Source organism: Sceloporus occidentalis, unplaced genomic scaffold (genome assembly GCF_023333645.1).
Source record: "Sceloporus occidentalis isolate IW3139 unplaced genomic scaffold, rSceOcc1.0.p SCAF_1, whole genome shotgun sequence".
Taxonomy (NCBI): domain Eukaryota; kingdom Metazoa; phylum Chordata; class Lepidosauria; order Squamata; family Phrynosomatidae; genus Sceloporus; species Sceloporus occidentalis.
The window spans coordinates 260,573,240-260,597,809 of NW_028316981.1; positions in this window are offsets into that span (position 1 = coordinate 260,573,240).

The following is a 24,570-nucleotide window of genomic DNA, read 5'->3' on the forward strand; positions in this document are numbered from 1 at the left end:
CTTTTCCCAAGGCTGATGGCTTACAAAAAAAGGGGGGGGGCACAGACCTCCAATTTCCCTCCATTCCCCAAGGCTGATGGCTTACAAAAAAGAGGGACACAGACTTCCCAACTTTCCCCAAGGCTGATGGCTCACAAAAAAAAGGAGACACTGACCTCCACTTTTCCTCCCTTCCCCAAAGCTGATGGTTTACAAAAAAGAGAGACACAGACTTCTGATTTCCCTCCCTTCCCCACAACTTTCAACAAGGCTGATGGCTTACAAAAAGGTGGACAGACCTCCAGTTTCCCTCCTCTCTTCCTTCTCCACAGCTTTCCCAAGGCTCATGGAGAAGTATTACCATATTGACCCAAATATACATCTACCTAGGATTTTGGAGCTAATTTTTGGGCTTAATTCTCTCCACTTATAGATGAATATATACGGTATTTTATATCTTTGTGTCTCATATGCCTGAAATTGCTTCATGGAAACCCCATGTGATACTGCCTCCTCCTCCTCCCTTTCCCCACAACATTGTTTCTGTAAATCCACCTTTCTGATACTTTCTTTTCCCCCTCTAAACCTTTTAGTCCTCAGCCTCAGATAATACAGATTTTTAAAACTTAGAACCATGTTTTTTAACCTTAGATCTTCATTCCTTCTCAAAACTCTCTCTCTCCCATAGTCTAGAACCATTCTAGACATGAAGATAATTGAAAATACATGTGTCTGAGGAGGACTGGAATGATGAATTTCATCCTTTTGTCCCTTGGCATCACAACAACAATGTACTCCCCTCCAATTTTTGATTTCATGAACCTGATATCAGAGCTGGAAAGGCAGCCCCAATTGGCACCAAAGTTACCTATATCAAGAGTGTTCCCTGTCCATTCAAGGGATTATTGCAAATAAGAGTAAGTAAACATACCTTGTGTATAATTAGTTATTTATTAATACTATGACTTAGCATAGAGGTGGTAAGCAACATATACATATTGATGGAATTATTTTACTGCTCTCATGCAGCACTAGTAAGCAGAGTACCAGAAGCCAAAGGAGCAAGAGGTATCCAATTACAAACAGTCCACAGTCAAAGACCAGAGATTAGAATAGGGTCCCTGTAGGGGTAGCATGGTATCAGAGTCAAGAAACAGTCCAGGGGTGTACTTCAAGTACTCACAACAGCCAGTGCAGGTTGAGAGGTAAACAACACATTTGCTTCTAGCAACTCAAATGGAAGAAGGCCTGAGCAGCCATACTGATCTTGCTGGTCCTATTTCAAAAGTGCAGTTCATAGATGTGCATGCCTAACCTCTCACATTACCAGCAGGGAGAGTTTGAGTTTGTGGCAAATGTCAAATCCTGTGTCTTTTCCACAGCTTTGGAGCTCTTTCTTTCACCTCTTTCTCAGTCAGGTTTCTGTCCCACCTATAGTTTGTGTGTTTCTAAAGACGAACTCTCAAGGGAGGGCATGACAACTATTGAAATTAAAATGAATATACATACTGCTACTCATTGTAATGTCTATATAAAAATTAAGAAAATGAATTAAACCACTGTCCATTCTGTCTCCTTGATGATTCTTAAAACAAACAATGGTTATAGTGTTAGAATTGTAGGAAAGCTACATAGTCATATTCTGACCTACCAAATGAGTCTTCCTATAAACCTCCAATCAACTGAACCACCTAATAATATCATAGCAGATTGTCCATTTTCAGTGTTCTAGACACTCCCCCTGCTTTTGAGTGCAAATTCATTTTCCATAAATTATTAATTATCTAAAACTTGTTCTAGGATTTTTTTGCTTATGAAAACTGTGATCAATTTTGAAAGTCTGATGCCAGGAAAAACAATATTTGTTTTGTCATCATGCTAGAGGACAATTCTAACTATATATATTGAAAATGCCAGAAAGTGATTCAGAGCAGTGCTGGGGTCATAAGAACTAACTGTCACCAGCTGTTGGAACATTCCTTTTCCACATATTCATTGCAAAAAGTATAAAAAACCCTACTAGCCAGTTTCTCAATTTTAATGCCCCCAAAACAATTTTGTTTGTCTGCCATTTTCCTTTCACAAAGTAAACTGATCATATTTTCACTCTGAAATGAGTAAAATAGTTTTTATTTCACAGATAGAACTCTAACCAGAGAAGTGGTCCAATCCAATTAAAAAGATTCATTTGAAACACACACACACACCTGTGGTGCATACAATACCTGGTTGACCAATCAGAAGGCAGCTGAGGACCAACCAATAGAATGTGGTCTGGGACTTTTGAAAATTCTGAGCTGATAAAGGAGAAAGTCAGTTGAGGGAACTGTTCAGTCTGAGTGAGGACAGAGCTCAGAGAGAACAGTCAGTCAGTGTTTAGCTGCAGACCAGGAAGGGTCTGTTATGTCCAGTGAGGGACAGTAATATAGTTAGAGTCTAAAATTAAGAGACTAGAGAGATAACTGAGCTCTGGTAGAGGGTTTCAGTTATTTATTATCCTGCAGGATACAATAGCTTTGGTGGCTGAGTTAGTCATAAGAGTTGCCCAAAGAGGGACAGGGAAGTCCTGGGGTGGTTAGAGAATATATGTGAAAGTAAAAGATATCAGTAACAAAGAAAACATATGGTTGGAAACAGTTCCTAAGAAATCTAAGCCACTACTAAGTCTAAGAATAAAAGAGTGCAAATATAACTAAGGCGGGATACAGACAGCCCCTTTGGGGTGGCCTGCACCCACCCCTTTCCCCGACGGATCGGGGCCTGAGCTGCCACAACGGCAGCTCCAGAGGCCCAAATCCACTGCTTTTGCAGGCCGTGGGGGAGGAGCAAAACGCTGCTTCCCCGCAGCCTGGAAAGGGGTGTCCTTGGGGCTTCATGCCCCAAGGACACCCCAACAGCAGCAGGGAAAGGGAGAAAAGGCCATTTAAAGACCGCACCAGCAATATGCACAGCCAAAGGAGTTCCAAAATGGAGCTCCTTTTGGCACCAGTGATATGTGCGGCCAAAGGAGCTCCAAAATGGAGCTCCTTTTGGCACTGCTGAAAGGGCGCCACAAGCGCCCTACAGTGGCGCCATGACGTAATAGCTGTGCCGTCATTTTGTACATACTCCATACATACTAGGGTTGCGGGCGTCTAAAAGATGCCCCCAGGCAACCCTAGTATGTATGGAGCACGTACAAGATGGGCCCGTCTGGACAGGGCCAATGTAACACAAGGAAAAACTATAATAACAACTTCATATCATTGATACTTTATACATTTCAGTTTTTAAATAAACTTTTGTTATTGTTTCAAGAAACAGGTGGTCTGAGTTTTGAAATAATAAAACACACTACTGAATACTAAGAGTTTAGAGTGTTCACATCACTTAAATTGGTAGCAGTGGTGGGATGAAAAGGCCCAGGTTGCTGTCACCTAAAAGAAATTTAGTGTTGGTAATTTAAGTGGTCATAACAACAGCCTACAAAAATTCACTCTGGAAAGCTGGAAAGTGGCCACTAAACCAGTAGTGGCTTCTCACCCTGACTTAGAGTAATCATTGAAGAAGAATGATCATGCATTCAGTACAAGTGAAGTAGATACTTCCCCACATTAGTGTCCAGTACGTCTTGTTTATATGATAGATGGAATAGTAAGGGCTCTTTTACAGCTCAAGGACTGCTGCTAATTTGCATATGTTTCACATTATGATTAACATCGTTTGCATATAATTTTATGAACCTAGCAAGTGCCCATAATGGATATGTTACTTTCACTTGATCTGACATTATTTGCCTCTTTAAAAGAAACTTGAGCAGTGGCTATATGAATTCTAATTTACGAAAGTACATATCTCACATGCCATAAAGCCTCAAGCTTCTTAGAACCAAGATCTTCCCATTGGCTCCAGTTCTTCAATGAATTATTTAACTGAAGAAACATTAAAGTTCACTTGGTCAGTACTGGAAAGCTTTGGGACATTGATTAGGATGCAACAGGAACAATAGATTAGGGAAGAGCTAAATACCAAATAGGAAAGTTGCTCACGCCAGCTAGATTGGGAATTATGTCTTCCACAGACTGAAGAACCTAGAGTACAAAATAAAATGGGAAAAATAATGTGCACTTTAGCTCTTAATCTGAAGCAATGCATGTTAGAAATGAAAGACATACATAAATGCTGATTACCATTCTAGACAGAAATACAGTAAAATAGCTGATGTGGAAGTTCTCTCTGAAAGGGGTATCATGAATGCACAAACAAACAAAAATTAACAAAAAGTTGAAACACTCAATGATACCTTAGGCAGACCACAATGACTATATTTATGATTCAGAAGCTATAAGGTCTCAAAATTGAAATCCCTTTCATCAGAATGATTTCAAAATGCATTTTTTTAAAAAGCTGAATCAGAGAGGAAGAAACAGGCAAGTGTCACTATTAGGCACTGTTATACTTCAGATAAGATTATATATGACTGTTAAAGTTTCAAGAGGAAAATTATTATTATCTAAATTGGATAGTCTCATCTTTTCTCAGAAAAAAAAGGGTACAAACTATATGAAATACCATAGCAGTGACTCCATTGCACAGCTTTAACAGTGAACTATACTCTGTCGTTTCATACATGACCTGCACCCCTTTTTACCTTCAAATGAAGGAGAAAAATAGGTTTGTGTATACCCATTCAAGAGATTCTAAGGAAGTGTTTTGTGTTGCTGTTTGTTAAAGTTTGGATAACTTGTGAAATTGCCTCTTTCCTTTTCCACCTCTCACTGTATGTTTTAATGTTACAAAACCTTCCTTTCCTTTTCTTTCCTTCTATCTCTCAGTGAAGAATTTATTTCATTCTATGAGTGCCACTTTTGTTGCACTGAGAACAATGCCTTTAGCAGCTGATGCTCCTCAGAAAAATAATGGTCATCTTAGGTCCCAGTCATGTGATAGCGAAGTATAGCTTTTTTCCTGACCTTTTCCCTTTTCTCTTGCTCTGTGTCTCTTTAGCTCCTTCCCTGAAGCATTTTGATTTGATTTTTTTACTAGTGTTTGTTTTCTGAGGTTGACAAGTGTTAAGGCTTGAACCTTGAATACGTGAGTCAAATTCTGTCTTCCAACTGCAAAGTAAAATAAAACAAAATAAAATAATACAATACATTTTAAAAAAAATCTCCTCCTGAAATGCCAAAAGGATGATGAGCTGCTTGTCCCTTATTGAGGAATGCTGTTTTTGGAGAAAAATAGATTTCCGCCCTCCTTCCCAGTGAGAAAGAAAAAAGCTAATTGTTACTGAAAATATAATTATGAAATTTTAAAGTCATACTTATTTTTCCACGTGATGGAGGATTAGGCAGTTACTTCAGGAAAGCAGAATGGATATGAAAAGCTTTTCCAAATCAACTGCAGTGTTTTCAGAGCCATTCAGGATAGCATAACGAATTCTTCCAAGTTCTGAGCTCAAGAATCATTTGTGTCTCTCTGCCCTTATATTTCTCATTTTGACCTTTCAAGTCGCCAATCCTTAGCTCAATCTTGTAGGTTCAGAAAAAGTCAGACATGGTGGCTTTCTTTCATGGTTAGAGTGACAAGCACTTTATCAGGCTTTAATTAGATTTTCTTCTTTACAACCAAGAACTCAATATCCCTTTCATAAAACACTCTCTTTGATAACACGAGGCTGCTAAAACTCAGGAGAGCTCTAGAGGAGCATCTCACCTCTTGTCCAGTGGCATTAAGACATCAAACATTAGCATCAGCAGTGCAATAGAAGGGAGATAGATTTGATGTGAATCAACTGTATTTCATTTGTACCTAACAATTGGTATATAGATTTCAGCAATTAAACCTTAGTTCCTTAGGCTGCACACATCACTGGTTAAACTTTCTGCTCCATTAGTATACCTCGAAGTAGCTGTGAAATGTTTCAGTCAGTTACACAAAAAAAGATAAAGCTGACAAAAATAATGTTAAGGATTATCTTTTATCACTACTAGAAGGCCATATCACTAGAATCAAACAGAATCAGTAGCGTAGTAAAGCTTTGAGTTGAAAGAAAACATCTTGAGTAGCAAAAGGAACAAACTGTTCTTTTTTCTTTAGATAACTTATCCATTTCATATGGTTCTCCATTCAAAAAGTAATCTATGGAGACAGAGGTTTAAGTATTATGTTAAAGATAAATATTTTTCCCAGATAGGGATTTTACCTTCATAGAAAGCCAGAAAGAGCACTCACAGTTTTGTTGATGTATACAGTAGCATGCCTTAATCCTAGTGGATTATTTGAAGGAAATCGTGGAGGGTTTTGGCTGCTTCCAAGCTCCTAAATGCCCATCATTTGAAGTATAATGCCACACTACTCTGGATAGAATGTCCAAATTCGTAATAAGATAGTATTTCAGATTTCTTCAGGTGTATTCAATTCCCATTTTAACACTGTGCCACGTTTTCTGTGGCTGAGGGGGTTAGATTATTGGAAAACATTTTGATGGTAATGACATTGGGATGGGGCCAAGTAGTCTATGAAGATCTTACTTGACCTGCCATAATACCAGCTTCATTGTTGTTTTGGTTGTCCTCAAGGACACCAAATGAGAAGAACTGGGTGGCAAAACCTGAAGTTGATGAGTGCAGTATGTCAGGGGAGGGGAAAATAATGTCATGTGTGAGTTTCACATTTAGAAGATGATAGACAGTGGGTCCTAGAAGATATTGAGATCCTTTTTTTCCCTACAGGTTTTGTGAAAGCCCAGGACACTAGGGATATTTTCTCCTCTGACTTCAAAGTGAGTCTGTTTAATGTAACATCATATGGTGAGGGGGGCTTCTGCTTTAACAAGCTGCATTAAAAACATGGTGCCATTTCTGATTGGACTACTGAGCATAGGAATGGGTTCCAGTTAACAACAAAAACCTTCAGTCTGCATAGATCCAAGGTGAATCAGTGGGGAAAAGGACTGGTGACAGAACTGGCAGTGTTTGGAACGTTGGTAAAGCCTGATAAAAGAAAGTCTGGGGAAAGTATGTTTTTTTCAGCACCACGAGTGGGTACCATTTGTCAAGTCACAGTATGAGGCTTTACCACTTATATCCAGTAGGGCCCTAAAGACATTGAGACTAGGAAGGTTTAATTTTTGCTTGAAGCCATTTGAAATAAGGCCCTTTACTGCAGCTGCAATGCAAACTGATGCCTTGCTGATTAGAAAGATTTTAGAGTGACATGTCAAGGGTTACAATAATAATATTAATAAATTTTATTTATATCTTCCGCTTCTCCCTTCGGATACAAGCACTATGTTCACCATCTATCAGAGTGATGACCAGACAGGAGATATGGTTCCAGTGTTAGCTGTTCTATTTATATGTATGAAACATGAAATAACAGCCTGGTGTGTTCTTTGCAGACATTGTTTCATCTTCTGGGTGACTGCTGGGCCTGACAGACATCAAAAGGACAGATGTACTCTACTAAATACTAAAAGTAAGATTGTGGCACAGTGGTTAAATGTTGGTATTGCAGCCACAAGGTTGTGAGTTTGATCCGAGGGTCCCTCCTGGGTTCACTCAGCCTTTCATCCTTTTGTAGGTCGGTAAAATGAGTACCTAGCTTGTTGGAGGCAATTGGCTTACAGATTGTAAACCGCTTAGAGAGTACTGACTTCACTGATAAGTGGTACAGAAATGTAAATGCTATTGCTATTTATTATTTGACAATTAACACGAGAGAGTAAAATATCTAGAAAATGCATGAATATAAATAATCAATTTTTATTATTTTTTTATCTGGGGTGCCATCTTATAACTCACATGGAATGGCACATAGTGGAATTTTTCCACCATGATGGCTGCAACAGTCACTAACAAAAAAGTAATGTTCGGAAGAGGATAACTCATTAGACATTTTCTCCTTTTGATGATAATAGCAATCCATGACAGTAATCCATATTCAGAGAAGAGCAACATATACAATTAACCAATCAGGATATCAATTCATACCTTACATCACCACATAAGTTACCACTGTCTGAGATTCAATAAAAATAGGTGCTACTATGAATTCATAATGTCATTCAATAAAAATAGGTGCTACTTGTATCCATACAAGTTATTGCTCTTCAATTAATTCTGAAGAGGATTCATTCTAGAGTTGTTTCAAATTTATCCCCTCTTGTGCATCTCATCAAATGTAAGTGATATCTTTGTCTATTATGTAGTCTCCCATTCCTGTCCACTAAATACAAATTGTCTTTTTGAACCTAGGTAAACACATACACTCCATGTTAAGTGTTTTTGCTTCTTGCCAAAGTTGATAGGTGATCCTGTATAACTTTAAAAACCTGTTCCATTTTTCTGCCTACAATTAAAAATATTTGGTGTTTACTGACAAAGTGAAGCAGCCTAGTGTTGAACCTGCAACTATTGAGGATGCATACTCATTTTGAAAAGAGGTATTAAGTAAGAAAAAAAGGCTGTTTGTTTTTTTAATTGTTTAAGACATATAATTTTAATGCAAGGAGGGATTGTTTCTAAACTTATTTACTGAAGCCTTTATAGTTGGTTTCTATGTTTACAGGTCAATCTGGAAGCCATTATGAAGAGCAAGGATGTAGCGGGGGGGGGGGGGTTTGGGGGGTCGGAACCCCCCCTATCAGGCCCTGGGGGCGTTCAAGCTCCTTCCTCCCCCCTCCCCTCCATTAAAACCACGGCGAGGGAACAGAGGAAAGACAAAACAAAAGTTCCCCTTTTCCCTCTGCTCCGTGGCTTTAATGGAGGGGGGAGGGAGGAGGGAGCCAGTTGCAAGCTCAGAGAGAGAGAGAGAGAGAGAGGGAGGGAGGGAGGGAGGGAGTCCCTGTGACTCCTTTCCCTTTCGGTTCCTTCAGAGTCCGGCTTCCACTCCTCCTCCTCAGGACCCCCCTATCAAGCTCCTTCCTCCCCCTCCCCCTCCTCTCCATCAAAAGCAGGGACTTGGATAGAGAGGGAAAGGGGGGAAAGTCTCAGGGAGAGGGAGGCTCAGAGAGAGAGGGAGGAAGGGAGCCTTGAGGTGGGGGCAGTGCCTGTTGTTCAAGCTCCCTCCTCCTGCTTCCTCCTTCCGTCGGAGCGGACTCAGGAGAGAGAGAGAGAGAGAGGGAGGGGAGAGGGCTGGTCTCCCTCTCAGCAACATCTTTGCCCCTCTTTCCTTCTCCCTCCTCCTCTGGGCTTTTGCCAAAAAAGGTCTCCGTCCGGGAGAGGAGGAGGAGGAGGAGGAAGAAGAAGAAGAAGAAGAGGGAAGGAAGACACACAGAAAAAAGGAAGGAAAAACGAGGGTAGGGAGAACTAAAGGAAGGAAGGAAGAGAAAGGAAAGAAAGAAAGAAAGAAAGAAAGGGAAGAAAGGAAGAAGAAGGAAGGAAGGGAGAAGGAAGGCTCTAAAAGGAAATATCAAAGAAAGAAAAGGTGACTTCTAATAACAACAATCAACTACAGGTTGAATCTCCCTTATCCAAAATGCTGAGGACTAGATGTATTTTGGAGTTTGGTATGTTTATATATGTATAATGGTATATATTGAAGCTACTTGAGTCCAACCATTAAACCCATTCATGTTTCATAAGCTCATCCTCAAGTAGCTCCTTTTTTGCCCCCCTCTGAGTGTCTCAGAATATGAACAGAGTGTCTCTGAGCATGAACAGAGTGGCTGCCACTAATTGCTTGAGCAGCTGCACTTTACTTTATCAATCTGAATTTATCTGATGTGAACAGCTTGAGAGGAAGGACTCTGTTTACATCTGCACTAAAGAAATAACCCATTTTGATGCCACTTTAACTGCCCTTGGCTCCATGCTGTGGAATGCTGGGATTTGAAGTTTGTTGTGGCACCTGACAGAGATGGCTAAACAGCTCCTCAAAACTACAAATCCCAAGATTCCATAGCACAGAACTATAATGGAAGTTAAAGTAGCGTCATTGTTGTTTTAATGTGTTTTTGATGTGTTGTTAGCCGCCTTGGGTCCCACTTTGACAGAAAGGCAGGATATAAATGTTGGGAAATAATAATAATAATAATAATAATTATTATTATTATTTTGGAATTGGGGAGGATGGATGGGAGGACCACAAAACAATGACCCATGGCCACAAATGGCCCATAGCTGCCCTATTAAATTCTCCTACTCCATAGTGGTTTGATCACTGGAGTACTATGACTCTGGAGTCCAGGGTTTGATTCCCAACTGGACCATACAAAGCCACTGGGTGATCTTTTGCAAGCCACAAATGCACTTGAGGAAGTAGACTGAAGTCTAGGAAAGCTCATGCTCCAATTTCTTTCTTTCAGTTAGTCTCAAAGGGGCTACAAGATCTCTCTACATATTGTTGTTGTTGTTGTTGCATCTAAATGCATCTGAAGAAGTAGACTGTCTTCAAAAGCTCATGCCGTCAATTTCTTTCTTTCCGTGAGTCCCAAAGGTGCTGCAAGATCTCTCTAGATATTATTATTTATTATTGCATCTAAATGCATCTGAGGAAGTAGATTGAAGTCTAGGTGTGGGTGTGCTTTCTCTCTCTCCCTCCCTCCCTCCCTCCCTCCCTCCCTCTCTTCCCCGCCCCCCTCCGCACGCAGGTTGCCCTCCATAGAGCAGAAGATGAGGCAGGAAACCGCCCAAAAAGGGACCATGCCCTGGTTGCTGCTCCTGCTTCAGCAAGAGCTCCCTGTGAGGCTTGGGGAAGGCGCTAGGGCAGTGGGAGCTCCCGAAAGGAGGATGCCAGGGAGCAAGCCCTCTTTTCTCTTTTTCCTCCCCTTGCCTTCACTCCAAGGACAAACTTCCCTGCCCCGGGTTGTTTTATTGTTCCTTCCCGCAAAGACAGCTCTCTTGCCTCTCCTTTCCCGTGAATGAACCTGAGGAGCCTTTGGCAATGGCACGGAAGAGGAGCAGTCCCCTCCCCTTCTTCCCCTCTTCCCCCTTCCTGAGGTAAAGGCTCGACCCTCTTTCTCTGTGTGTGTGTGGGGGGGGGGCTTTCAGCCCTTCAAAATGGTGGCACTTAGTCTGGACCCCCCCCCCCCCCTTCTCAAAATCCTGGCTACGTCCCTGTGAAGAGGCAATATTCTCCTAGAATGAGTCAAAAACCTTAAATGTGCAAGGGTGCTACTAGCCACGATAGGGATTCAGGGCCAAATCTGCATCTTCAGGGGAAGTGTAACCTCCTCCAATACAAGCTGAATCTCTGTTTCCTGATTTGCCTTTTGACTAACCAGGAGTACTTGTGTCTTATCTGGATTAAAATTCAGTTTGTTTACCCTTATCCTGCCCATTACTGATGACATTGGTTTAGAATGAAGGTAGCCTCCTTAGATTGCAATAGAAAAGTATCAGAGCTAGGAATCGCCTGCATATTAATAATAAAAATAAAAGCTTTATTTTTACCCCACCTCTCTGTCAAAAGACAATCAAGGTGGCTTACAATTAAAAGTCCATGCAATACATGCAATACGCAAGATACTTAATGTCCCAGTTATTCCCTCCCTCCCCTAAAACATCATTTAAACTCATTAAGAACTAAAATAATCTATTAAAATAATCAGAGACAAGTGAAAGGGGATACAAGATACTCAGTGAGATTGCTATTCAGGAAATGCCTGCCGGATGAAATCTGTCTTGACTGCTTTTAAAAGTTATCTAAGCTGTTAATATGATGGATCTCCTCTGGCAGGCTGTTCCATAATCTGGAAGAGGATGCAGAGAAGGTCTTCTAGGTAACCTAAGTCAACCTAGCTTTTATAGGCTGAAGTAAATTCTTCCCAGAGGACCTAAGTGTGTGGGGTAGATTGTATGGAAGGAGATGATCCTGTAAGAATTTAGCTGGACCCAGGCCATCTAGGGCTTTAAAGGTCATTACCAACACCTTGTACTGTGCCCAGAAACTAATAGGCAGCCAGTGATGTGATTTTAGGTGGTCACTTCTGGTTTTTCCAGTGACCAACCTGGCTGCCATATTTTGAATTAACTGAAGACTAGGCACAAGGGTAGCCCCATGTAGAGCACATTGCAGAAGTCAAGTCGTGAGGTTACCAGTGCATGTACCACAGTTTCCAGGTCCCCTGGTTCCAGGAAAGGACACAGCTGGTATATCAACTGAAGCTGATAACAAGCACTCCTGACTGTCACATTTACCCGATTTGATATCTGGAGCAACGAGTCTAGGAGTACCCCCAGACTGCAAACAAAGTCCTTTAAGGGGAGTGTGACCCCATCTGGGACCGGTTGGTGTATCTCAGTACCTGGATTAGGGGCCCTTACTGTGAATACCTCTGTTTTGTATGGACTCAGTTTTAGCCTGTTCTTCCTCATCCAATCAATTACCACCTTAATACATTTATTGAGAGGAGAGATGTCATCTGTAGTCAAAGCTGTTGACTGAGACACAGAGAAATATATCTGGGTGTCATCAGCGTACTGATAACACTTGCCCCTTGTCTCTTGATCATCTCTCCCAGCAGCTTCATATATATATTGAATAGCATCAGACAGGATGGAGCCTTGAGGGACACCCCAATTAAGCTCCTTTTTTGAAGAGCGACTATCCCCGAGCATCACTCTCTGGAATCTACCCGTCAGGAAGGAACAGAAGCATTGCAGTTCAATGCCTCCGATTCCTAACTCTCTTAGGCATTCCAGAAGGATGTCATGGTCAATCATATCTAAGGCCACCGAGAGGTCTAATAGCACCAACAGGGTTGCACTTCCCCTGTTGATGCCTAGACAAAGGTCATCAGCAACCATGGCAGTGTCAACTCCATATCTTGTCCTAAAGCCAGTTTGAAATGGATCTAGATAATCAGTTTCCTCCAAGACCACTTGGAGTTGAAGGGCAACAGCCCTCTTAATCCCTTTGCTTAAAAATGGCATATCCAGGGGGTCCACGGAAGGATTTTTTTCAGAAGCATCTTAACAACCGTTTCCTTCAGAGAAGATGGAATTTGACCTTCCCTAAGGGATGCATTGATGATATCTCTCAGGAGCATTATCAAGACATGTCAGCTCTGGACAGCCAGCCATGAAGTGGCACCGGTGGCTGATCCTCCCTCCACTGGATCTCAGTCTTTATTCTGCTGGTTCCCAAAACTGCTACAGCTGGCATAAAATGCTGAGTTATCTTTGAGGCCCAGGTTCTGCAATGAGATAGAGAGATGTAGTAGGAAGCCTCCCTGGTAGTGCACCCTAGCAGTGTCAGCAGCAAAGTATGTTACTTGCTCGGCATTGTCTTTCCTGTAGCAATGTTCTTGGGAATTTTCCTCTCTGTCATGATTCACGAACCAAGATTTGAAAAGCCAATTAAACATAGCAGTGAGATTAACTGATAGTTTATTTGGATTATAAAACAACAATTCACTTCAAACCAGTTGGAGTCAAATCTAAGTTGTCTTCCAAAACATCCCAGCTTTAAGAATTCTTCCCAGATCCCCCTTTATCCAGACACCCCAGCTCATACTGCTTCTAAGATATCAAACAGGTCTTTTAACTGACTTTTCCACTTCCTAACTCCTTATCAACCCATCTTTCTCCTTATCAACACATCTTTTATTGACCATCAAACACTTCTTCACTCAGGACTTAACAGAGCCATATATCTTAACTACTCCAGCCATAGTCCATCTGTCTCTGTTTTTGTATTTCAATTGAATTACAGACCTCTCTGCTGTTTGCCTTCTGTTCCTGTGCTTTCTGCTACTAAACCATAGCTCTGTTTCTCTATCCCCATTATCCCCATTCTACCATATGACTACATCACTAGCACTATATCCCCCCATATTTCTCATCATGTCAGATTCTGACATTTCACCATAGCAGATTCTAACACTCTCCCAGTAGAAAATGCTGTAGTCTTTCTGCCCTCATCCTCTTCACCATTTTTACCCTGTAAAAATGGAGGCTTAGATCATGTACCACATATACATACACTTGGTTCCAGAGCTTGGGAATGCTGGCTGGGGGATTCTGAGAACTGTACTTCAAAGCACCAAGAACTCACCAAGGCCTGCTGTGACTTATTTAATGACTTTTTTGCAGATAAAATCTCTCAGATAAGGGCTGATCTCAATGCCAGTATTACAACAGAGACTATAAGAGAGGCATCCAGTGACTCCGTGGACGGTGTTAGACTGGATCACTTTGAGCTTGTGAATACTGATGAAGTGGACAAGCTGCTTGGAAGTGTAAGGAAGATGACTTGCCCTCTAGATCCCTGCCCATCTTGGCTGACCGCCCAGGGAGGGGATGCAGTAGTAACCTTACTTCAAATCATCATTAATGCATCTCTCAGGGAGGGGATATTTCCATCTAAACTTAAACAAGCAGTGGTCAAACCACTCTTGAAAAAACCCTCCCTTGATTCCCTGATTAGAAACAACTACAAGCCAGTCTCTTTGTTACCATTTTTGGGCAAGGTGATCGAGAGGGCAGTTGCCTTCCAACTCCAGGCGGTCTTGGATGAAGCTGAATATCTAGACCCATTTCAAACTGGCTTCTGGGAAGGTTACGGAGTTGAGACTGCCATGGTCGCCTTGGTCGATGATCTCCGTCTGGGCATTGACAGGGGAAGTGTGACCCTGTTGGTGCTCTTGGACATCTCTGTGGCCTTCAGTACCATAGACCATGGTATCCTTCTGGAACGCCTGAGGGATTTAGGTATAGGGGGCACTGCGTTGCAGTGGTTCAGATCCTATTTCTCGGGCAGATTCCAGATGGTGATGTTGGGAGACAGTTGCTCTTGTAAGCGGGAGTTGACATCGTGCATTCCTCAAGGCGCCATTCTGTCTCCCATGCTGTTTAATATTTACATGAAGCCGCTGGGAGAGATCATCCAGAGACACGGGGCTCAGTGTTATCAGTATGCTGATGACACCCAACTCCATCTCTCTGTGTCCCTGACTGCTGTAGTGACCAAGGATGGCATCTCTCCTCTAAATGCCTGTCTTGAACCGGTAATGGGCTGGATGAGGGAAAACAAACTCAGGTTGAATCCACAGAAAACAGAAGTACTTGCGATAAGAACCCCTGGGCCGGGTGGGGAGATTTGTCAACCTGTCCTGGACGGGGTCACACTTCCCCTAAAGGATGAAGTCTGCAGTTTGGGAGTGCTCCTGGACTCGTCTCTACAGTTAACATCGCATGTGGAGGCGGTGGCCAGGAGTGCTTGGTACCAACTTCGGTTGATACACCAGCTGCGCCCCTACCTGGCTTGGAGAGACCTTGAAGCAGTGGTGCATGCACTGGTAACCTCTCGTTTAGATTTCTGCAATGCGCTCTACAGGGGGCTACCTTTGTACCAAGTTCAGAAGCTTCAGTTAATCCAAAATGCTGCAGCCAGATTGGTCACAGGAACATCAAAATCGGACCATATTACACCAATACTAAAATCTTTACACTGGCTACCGATTAGCTTCCGGGCACAATACAAAGTGTTGGTCGTCACCTTTAAAGCCCTACATGGCTCGGGCCCGAGTTACTTAAGGGAACGCCTCTCCTTACACAATCCGCCCCGCACACTCAGAACTTCAGGGAAGAAATTGCTGGAATACAAAAAAAAACCAAAAACAAACACAGATTGGTCACTACTTCCCAAAAAGCATTTACAGCCATGGTCCCAAAATTATGGAACAACTTGCCAGAAGAGATCTATCTCATTACATCATTAGAAGCCTTTAAGAAGGCATTAAAGACAGATCTCTTCCAGCGGGCATATCCACCTGACCTGCTATAGTTGAAGATTCCCACCCCAATTTGATTATATGGAAAAACAGATGAATCAGATGCTTTATTTCCCCTATTGTAACACTGCTGGCTGACTAGTATTGACTAATATTGTATAATATTGTATTTTACTGTATATTGTTGTCATATAATGATGTTTTTAATCTGTTGTGTATTTTGTAAATTGTATTGCTGACATTGATGTGACCCTGCCTCGATCTGCAGGGAGAGGCGGGAAATAGAAAAATAAAATAATAATAATAATTATTATTATTATTATTATTATCGTCCTGCTACATTTAGAGGAAAGCAATCAACCCCTACCAATTTTTGCTTGGTTAACACTTGGTTAAGCCCAAAAAGATGCCCAGAAAAATGAAGAACAAGTCCTATAAGGAAAGACTGACAAAATTAGATACGTTTAGCTTGGAGAAGAGTGGAAACATACTAGTATTCTTCAAACAGTTAAAGATAAAAACATAATTTTTGCAGTCTCAAAAGGCAGTAATATGCCTATATCTAACTGAATGAAGTGCAACAATGTAACTATCTACCTGTTGGTAGAGAGAATCTCACTGGATAGCTTTAAGCAGAAATTAGGCCCAAGACAAGTGGGCTGAAAGGGGTATGGTGGCAGAGATACTAGGGTTAGGGACCGCACACTAACTGCATGGTCCCTAACCCTGGTACAGCATGGTGACATCCTGATGGTAGTGCCCCGTCCACATGGGTGCCGCCATCTTTATAGCATATATACATTGCTGTGTGTCACTTACATAGCATAGCATAAATACATTGCTGTGTGTCGCTTAGATCATGAATGCACCATTTGTGCACTAGTGACGTCCACCCAGCACAGTAAAAAGAACCCGATCTTTCTGGGTTCTTTTTACTCTGAAGGGACGCCACACAGTTTAGCATCTGCGGCGTCCCCGTGAAGGGAAACAGGTCGCCGGCAGCTGCCCTTTTGGGGTGGTCTGTCCCAGGCCTTAGACAGCTACTTAGAGAGGTGAACAGCCTGGCCTAACTCTGTTGCAGATCATCACTGAAACAAATAAACAAAACCAACCAGTTTCCAAGGTAACTCATCAGAAGTAACATGCTATTCCCAGGTTCTGGTGACAATAGTGCAGAGAGGACTTCAAATTCATGGAGGTGGGCATAGTAAGTAGGGCAGTTAGTAGGTCTGATTGCTACAACAACCATTATTAATAAATCTCTAACAAAAATCAAACATCGATACAGGGTTTTAGGTCTTAGGCCTTTTTAACTACGGGTAATTTACTGGGTGGGTTTAGCTTATTAGCAAACTCATTTTGAATTATCATTTTTGTCATATAGTGAAGATGTGGCACATATTGTGTTGCACACACTGGCTGTGATTGCTTTTTAATTGAAACACTTATAGTGAGACTGATTAGAAAAAGAAGTGAAACAGGGTAAAGAGAGAAGGGTAAGAAGGAAAATGAAAGAGAAAGAAAATGAGTGAGAATGAGAAAGGGAAGTAACATGGACAAGTTTAAGAAGAGGAGAAGAATAATGAAAATTGAACAAGATCAAGAAGAAGAAAGGAAGTCAGATAAAGCATTATTGTGTAATATGAATTTTGGAATATTTAGTTTATATGTTTGTACATTGTTTATTTATTTAATTAAAAGTATTTTAAAAAGAAAAAGAAGTGAAATGTGCCACCCTTTGTGCTTCTCTTAAGAAGCTAACAGTCTAATAATAAACATCTGTTCTAAATGTTTCCTAACACCTTGATCTCTTTGAGTAGCTATATGATTTCCAGATACTTATGCCACCTCTAATAAGTAACGAGACACTAAAATTTTATCTTTCTCTTTACTATTATCATGGAGATGCAATAATTTGTAGATTATTTAAAACACATTTTCATTAGCATGAAAAAGAAAGTAATATTTGCTTCATATTCATGGGGATACATTAGAAGCTAAATCCAATGTTCACATCTTTACAGTGATCCATTATTGCTGGTGCATGAAAGCAATAAATCTGCTTACCAATAGTCAGTTTTCATGGGTTCAGAATTCTCTTTGAGAAGATTCCTTTTGTTATACATGGGCCCTTGATATCCACCAGAGTATGGTTCCTTGTGGATACCAAAATACATGGTTGCTCAAGTTCCTTTAAATAAAATGGTGTAGTAAAATGGTGTCACCGAGTTTGCTTTTTGGAATTTGTATCTATTTAAAATATTTTCAAGTCATGGATGCTTGAACCATGGATAAAGAATCCGTGGATACTGAGGGCCAACTGTACATGCAGTTGCAAGGACTCTTCTATTAATATATGTAGTGTATTCTCTGGGATAAAACATAACAAGTTGGAATTGAACTGAAGGCAAGTGTATTGTTATATGAAGCAGATAAAATTAGTTTTAACTAAGATGCAAACATGCTTTGCATTAGATGAGTTATCATATTTCAGATTTATCACATTTTATTGATTTCCTTGGGGAGAGGAGGTCAGGACTGGCACACTGTGGAGGATTTAATTCTGTAATTCTTTTCACCCTATGCTGTGGTCTCAAAATAAAAAGCAAAAAGCAAAACAAAAACCTCTTTGCTCCCAGGTTGCTCTTTGCTCTGAGGAATAACCTGTTTTCCACAGCAAGTAGAAATGTAACAAAGACAGTTCCCATGTAAGACAGGCACAATACATAACAAGCTTCATTTCAGAAAATGTCTTGCCTTGAGAGCCAGCATGGTGTAGTGGTTTGACTAGGACTCTGGGAGAACAATATTTTAATTCCCATTCAGCTATGGAAACCTACTGGGGGATCTTGGAAAAGCCGTACTCTCTTGCTCTAAGAGGAAAGCAATGGCAAGCCTCCTCTGAATAAGTATTATCAGGTAAACTCAGGGATAAGACATAACAAGTTGGAGTTGACTTGAAGGCATGTAACAACAACAGTGAATTTCTGCTTGTCATATAACTGATAAACTATAAAGGTATAGAACTGCTAATACATATAATAATAATAATTTGTTTTATTTATATACCGCTATTCCAAAGATCATAGCGGTGAACAGCAAGTAAAGCTAATTAGCAAGTAAGCTAATTAGCCCCCAATAGTCTGGGTACTCATTTTAGCGACCTCGGAAGGATGCAAGTCTGAGTTGAGCTTGGGCCCTTTTGCTGGTCTTGAACTCGCAACCTTGTGGTTTTGAGTGAATGGCTGCAGTACAGGCATTTAACCACTGCGCCACCAGGGCTTTCTCTGAAAAATATAGAATTCTTGTCCATTGAGAGAAATCATATGCTGTGCACATTTGCTAGCAACTTCCACTGATTTGGAACATGGGGCAAGTCAGTTATTAAAGTCAGTCCCCTGATCATCTGAACTGGATTTTAAAAGTAAAAGATATGTATTATCCACTATAAAAATCAGTATTAACCATATGGCTTTAGCAAATAGTTTAGCAATCTTAATTAAAAACCCTACATGTAAACTCATTCTGATAAGCACTTGATGCATAATCAAAGAACAAACAGAATATTAGAACCAAATATCCCCCCAGTCTGTAAAGCTAATGTTTTAACAAATTATCTTGTCCATGTTACACCATCACTGTTAATTATTATAATACCTAAATGGAGAAAAACAGCTGAAACAGAGGACAAGAGAGAGTATTTGAAGTATCCATTAAGCTCTGAAAATGAAATGCAGGAGAACAGCAGTGGGAAATGAAAGGGGTTATCTTGGGACATATACATGTAAGTTTGAATGGATGTTCTCCCTGCACTTCTGGTGTCCAAAATACTCAATTCCCATAAAGCAGCAGTACACAAAAAATAGTTTTTGTCTTTTTTCCTCCATCTGTTTGGCACCTGCGAGATTCTGCAGTGTGGCAGCAGCCAAAGTGATATTCAAGTGGTAGTATGCAAGTCTAGCTCTTGGAATAAAGTATGCCAATCCTGCACCAATGAGGTAAGTCAACTATGACCTAGCTACATCCATGTGCAGATGAAATCAATATGTCCTGTCACATTCAAAAATGGGTAGAAGGAAAGCAAAAATAAAGCACATTCTGCTTTTATAGAGGTTATGGATAGATTCAACTTCCAACTCCAGATCAGTACCACACACACACACACACACACAGAGAGAGAGAGAGAATTATTTTGGCTTCAGAACAATGTGAAAATATTAAAAAGGAACAAAACAGGACATAATCATATATTACTTGGAAAAAGTCCTTGTAAATCAAAATATTTTGGAATAAGCTAATGTTTTGTCACAGTAACATTCAAGATTTTCTTCAGATCAGTATGATCAACTTTCTGCTTGGTGACAGCAATATTTTAATTCTGATCACAGTTTGTTCATGGAAGTAGCACAAGACTTTTAACACTTTCAGAGTGGCTTATAAAGTTGTAATTGAGCCATAATTTATGAGAATCACTACAGAATTGTGTTCATGGTATAAAGTGATACCATGCAGTGATTTGCGTTATTGGACAAGAAAAATACATATTTCCTCAGAGACACGTTAACTGGAGAAAACCAAATACTATAGATGAATGGGAAGTATGCAAATGTGGGAATATGTTAAACAGATTAGGCAGAAGAAAGCAAAGAGAAGATGATACTGCCATGAAAGCAGTTCAGTACTATAAAGATTGCTTCTAAGTACTTATGTAGTTGTCTGTTTCTGATCTTGTTTTAAAATAATACATTATACTAATTACAGTCATATGATCATGTCAAAGATGGTGGTTGCTATTCAGTATTGCTGTTTCAGTTCTGTAATCTAAAGTTGTGTTTCTGTAACTGCTTTGTATTCAGTAACAGTCTCTTATGTAAGACTATGCAAATGCAATCCTAGGCTACCTTAAGAGCCAGCAGATGGATCAGGTGAAAGAAATCAATTCAGGTTCTGGTTGGAGTGCAAGTTGATGATGTTTACCCTTCCCACCCTCCAGGCAGTGAGTGTGCAACAATCAGAAACAGCCACTGGTAAAAGGGAGGTGGAATCTCAATTTTTGTACCCTGATTAGGGTTGCCATAAGTCAGGACCTCCAAACCGGGACAAATGTAGGGCAAATGTAGGACAACCTTTTCAAATGTAGGGCACATTTTATAAAAATGGAGGACATGCGGAAAAAATTGATGCTTTTTAAAAATGTTAATATAAATGCATGTTTCTTAGGCATGATCAAAATGGAGGACATTTGGGCATTATTCCTAGTCAGATGGCAGAAATGGACTTCCTTTTCTGCCCAAACCACCCCCCTCCATTCCAAAACACACACAACAGCACATTTGGGCACTTCCCATGGCTTTACTTAACATGGCCTCTTGCATAGTTCAGAGGCTTATTCCATAATCAAACCCCTTGAGTTTAACACTTAGCATGGTTTAACATGGCTATGCATATTGAACATGTCAAGGTGGTTTCACAAGAAGTGGATTTGCCGTTTCAGGTTTCTTGCACCAACTCTACTTCTCAGAAGTGTGTACTTAGTCAAGGGACTTTGATTTTTTTTCACTGCACATGAGTTTGTAAAAATCAGAGCAGCTAACATTGGCCATGCCTGAGAGGCTTGCTGATATCAATATCACCATCATCATCACCATCATTGTCACAACAAGGGAGACTTGTTAGCATTAAAAGCACAAAAAATACACCAAAACCACACTTTGGAAGGTGACACTCTCTCAACTTCAGAAGCTGACTCAAATCACATCATCACCACACTATCCTTGTCGAAGCAAGGGACAATTGTTAGCATTAAAAGCATCAAAAATACACAGAAAAGGCACTTTAAAATGCACTTTAAAAATACAGTTTAAAAAATACAGCTTAAAATGCACTTTAAAAATACAGCTTTAAAATGCACTTTAAAATACAGTTTAAAAAATACAGCTTAAAATGCACTTTAAAAATACAGTTTAAAAAATACATACAGTACTTCCTCCTTCTCCTCCTCTTCATCCTCCTCCTCCTCCTCCTCCTCCCTGGCACCAAAAAAGGGCAAAGGAAATGGCCCTTTCCTTTCCCCTCTGGCTGCAGCCCAGCCCAACAGAGGAGGAACTCCTCCTCCTGAGTCTGGCTGGCCAATGGGGGCAGACTGGGGCTGGAACAGCCCCGCCCCCTGCCAGCCCTCACAGGCTCAGGCCTGGAGGACCCAGCCTGAGGAGGAGGAAGTCCTCCTCATTAGCCCTGCGCGCAGCTCTGCAAGGGCCAGCAAAGGCAACCTCATCCACCCGGGACAAGGAGGAAACCGTGCAGGGACGCCCCCTAGTGGTCAAAACCCGGGATTGTCCCGCCCCCAGCCGGCTTATGGCAACCCTAACCCTGATCAGAAGGTGAATGTATCTCCTTTGCTGCTGGATCTTAAGGTGACTTAGGGAGACTTGTTTCACATAGCAATAGCAAGTCCATTTTTATACAGCTTATCAGTGAACTAAGCACTCTCTAAGTGGTTTAAAATGTGTTAGCCAATTGCCCCCAACAAGTTGGTACGCATTTTAGTGACCTACAGAAGGACTGAGTTGACCTGGGAGCCCCTGGGATCAAATTCACAACCTTGTGGCTGCAGTACAAGCATTCAATCACTGTGCCACCAGGGCTTCTTCACATATATAACTAAGTAGCCAACACAGAATATACATTCATCTACCTTACAGTGTTTTTGTAATAAGTACAAAAGTAATATACATGAACAACAGTGCCAGTAGTTATATGGAACTAGGAAGCCATCTTATAATGTGTAAGTCCATTGGTTTATCTCTCACAGTATTTTCAGGTTTGACTGGCAGTGGTTCTTCAGAATGTGAGGCAGGATCCCTTTCTAACCCTATCAGGAGATTCCTAGTATTCCTGGTTGTCTTCATCCAAATAGTTAATCCTCCATAATCTCTGAATTCAAAGTGTGATGTTTTAGAATGGGTGGGCAACCTGTAGTCCACCATACGTTATTTGACTACAACTCCCACAGCCCCACAACACTTTTTTTGCTCTAAATTACAATATAACAGCTAGAGGACCACATGTTCTCTGTTGTGTAACAACAACCTTGAGGAGAGGTAGGAAATAAATAAAATGCATTATTATTATTATTATTATTATTATTATTATTATTATTACAATGTATTTTATTTAATATTATTACTACAGCAAACCCTAAGACCATTAATGTTCAGTAAAATAACCAAATGTATTTATTCTGCTGCAATGTACATTTTAATGTCAAATTAGGAGGAGAGCATTTGGCTTCACAACAAGGAAACAATATAAGGAAGGCATCTTGAGAAAAAAAAGACAATGGTATAATCATTTTATGTTACAATCCTATGCATATTATTTTTCTCCTGTGTCCAGTGGGTCTTAGTGTAAGATCAGTGCCCATGATTCTATATCATGAATATGATATTAATAATATCTTTATCAATAGACAGATACAGATATCTATATCTATGTATCATTCTATATGATGTGTAATTTTATGTATGCTTAGCTATGTAATAAAGGTACTACAGAAAAGTCCTAGTGTATTGTGAAGACTCCCCATGTGTCCCAGTGTGCATTGTCATTACCAACTGAGTCTCTTGATGCACATTGGGCTCTATCAATGCACATTGGAAGTCCTATCTGTTGTCCAGATGGGCATAGGGAACACCAATGCACAAATGTTCCCATTGATGCACAATGGTTACTTCTTGCTCCCCTATGATGTAATGTGGCAGCCTCTTGTTGGATAAGGACTGTGAGAAACTGCTCAGTTTTATTTCCCAAAGACATATGTCCCTTTATGTAGATGTAAGTCACATAGTGAATTCTAGCCAGTAGATTTAGCATAGCATCCTTGGAAAATGTGGACCTTAAAAGAAAAAAAAAAGGTATAACTGAATTTTCAGATTAGTTTCAGAAATAGTTATTCTTTAAAACTTTATGTGCTTCCTACTTGCCCTGTTTCCAAAGAAAATTATGGCTTTTTTTTTTGGTCAATGTATGACTCTATAGTCATCAGTACATGAACAGATTTGGCAGCGTCAACAGTTACACAAACCCTTGTGCACCCCTAATCACCTCAACTTCAAAGGCCCATGTCTGTAAGCAGCATAAATGCAATGCTGTGATGAGCTCTTCCAATTTGGAATTTGCCACTACACTGTTCAATATTTCCATTTCTACAGTTTATGACAACCATATCAATTCTTCCTTTTGCTACAGTCTTCAGTTACTCCATCGCCTACTGTCAACTTCCACTTCCTGAGAGCAAATCTTTAAAGTAAGATGCAATCCATTTTAAAATGGCATAATTTATATGTTTCTGCAGCTGTGTACATTCTAGTTTGACTGCTGTCTAGCAAGTTAAGTTGTGATCTGCTGTATAAAAGTAAAAATAGCAAGAAATGGATAAAAAAAGAGCAAAGTTCTAATGGAGACCAAATATTTTATTTCCTAAATATATGACCAGTCAACTGTAGTCCCATTGCTAAATATATGATTCATATAGCTTTTTTCAATATTTAAGATTATAGCACCACCATCTTCATAGTTTTAAAAAACCAGTGTTGGCATTTACTCTGTGATGTTTATGAGCCAATAAAAATGAAAGGGTCTTCATCAATATTACTTTCACTTTATTTGATTGAATTACTCCAACAGCACCTCAGGATTTTACAGCTTAACAGGCAAAGCAATAAAATATGATACAGCATGTGACACTAACATACTTTCATATTTAGATGCAACTCTTTTTCAGCAGTGTTCTAGTGCACACTTTTTATTAGGTGTGGCAAAGAAGGAATGGATTGTGTGGCAGGGGCCTATCATAGATACATGTAGAATTATTTATTAATAACAGAAAGAAGAAGGGAGGTGGGGAAAGGAAATGCTGTTTTGAGCAAAATGTA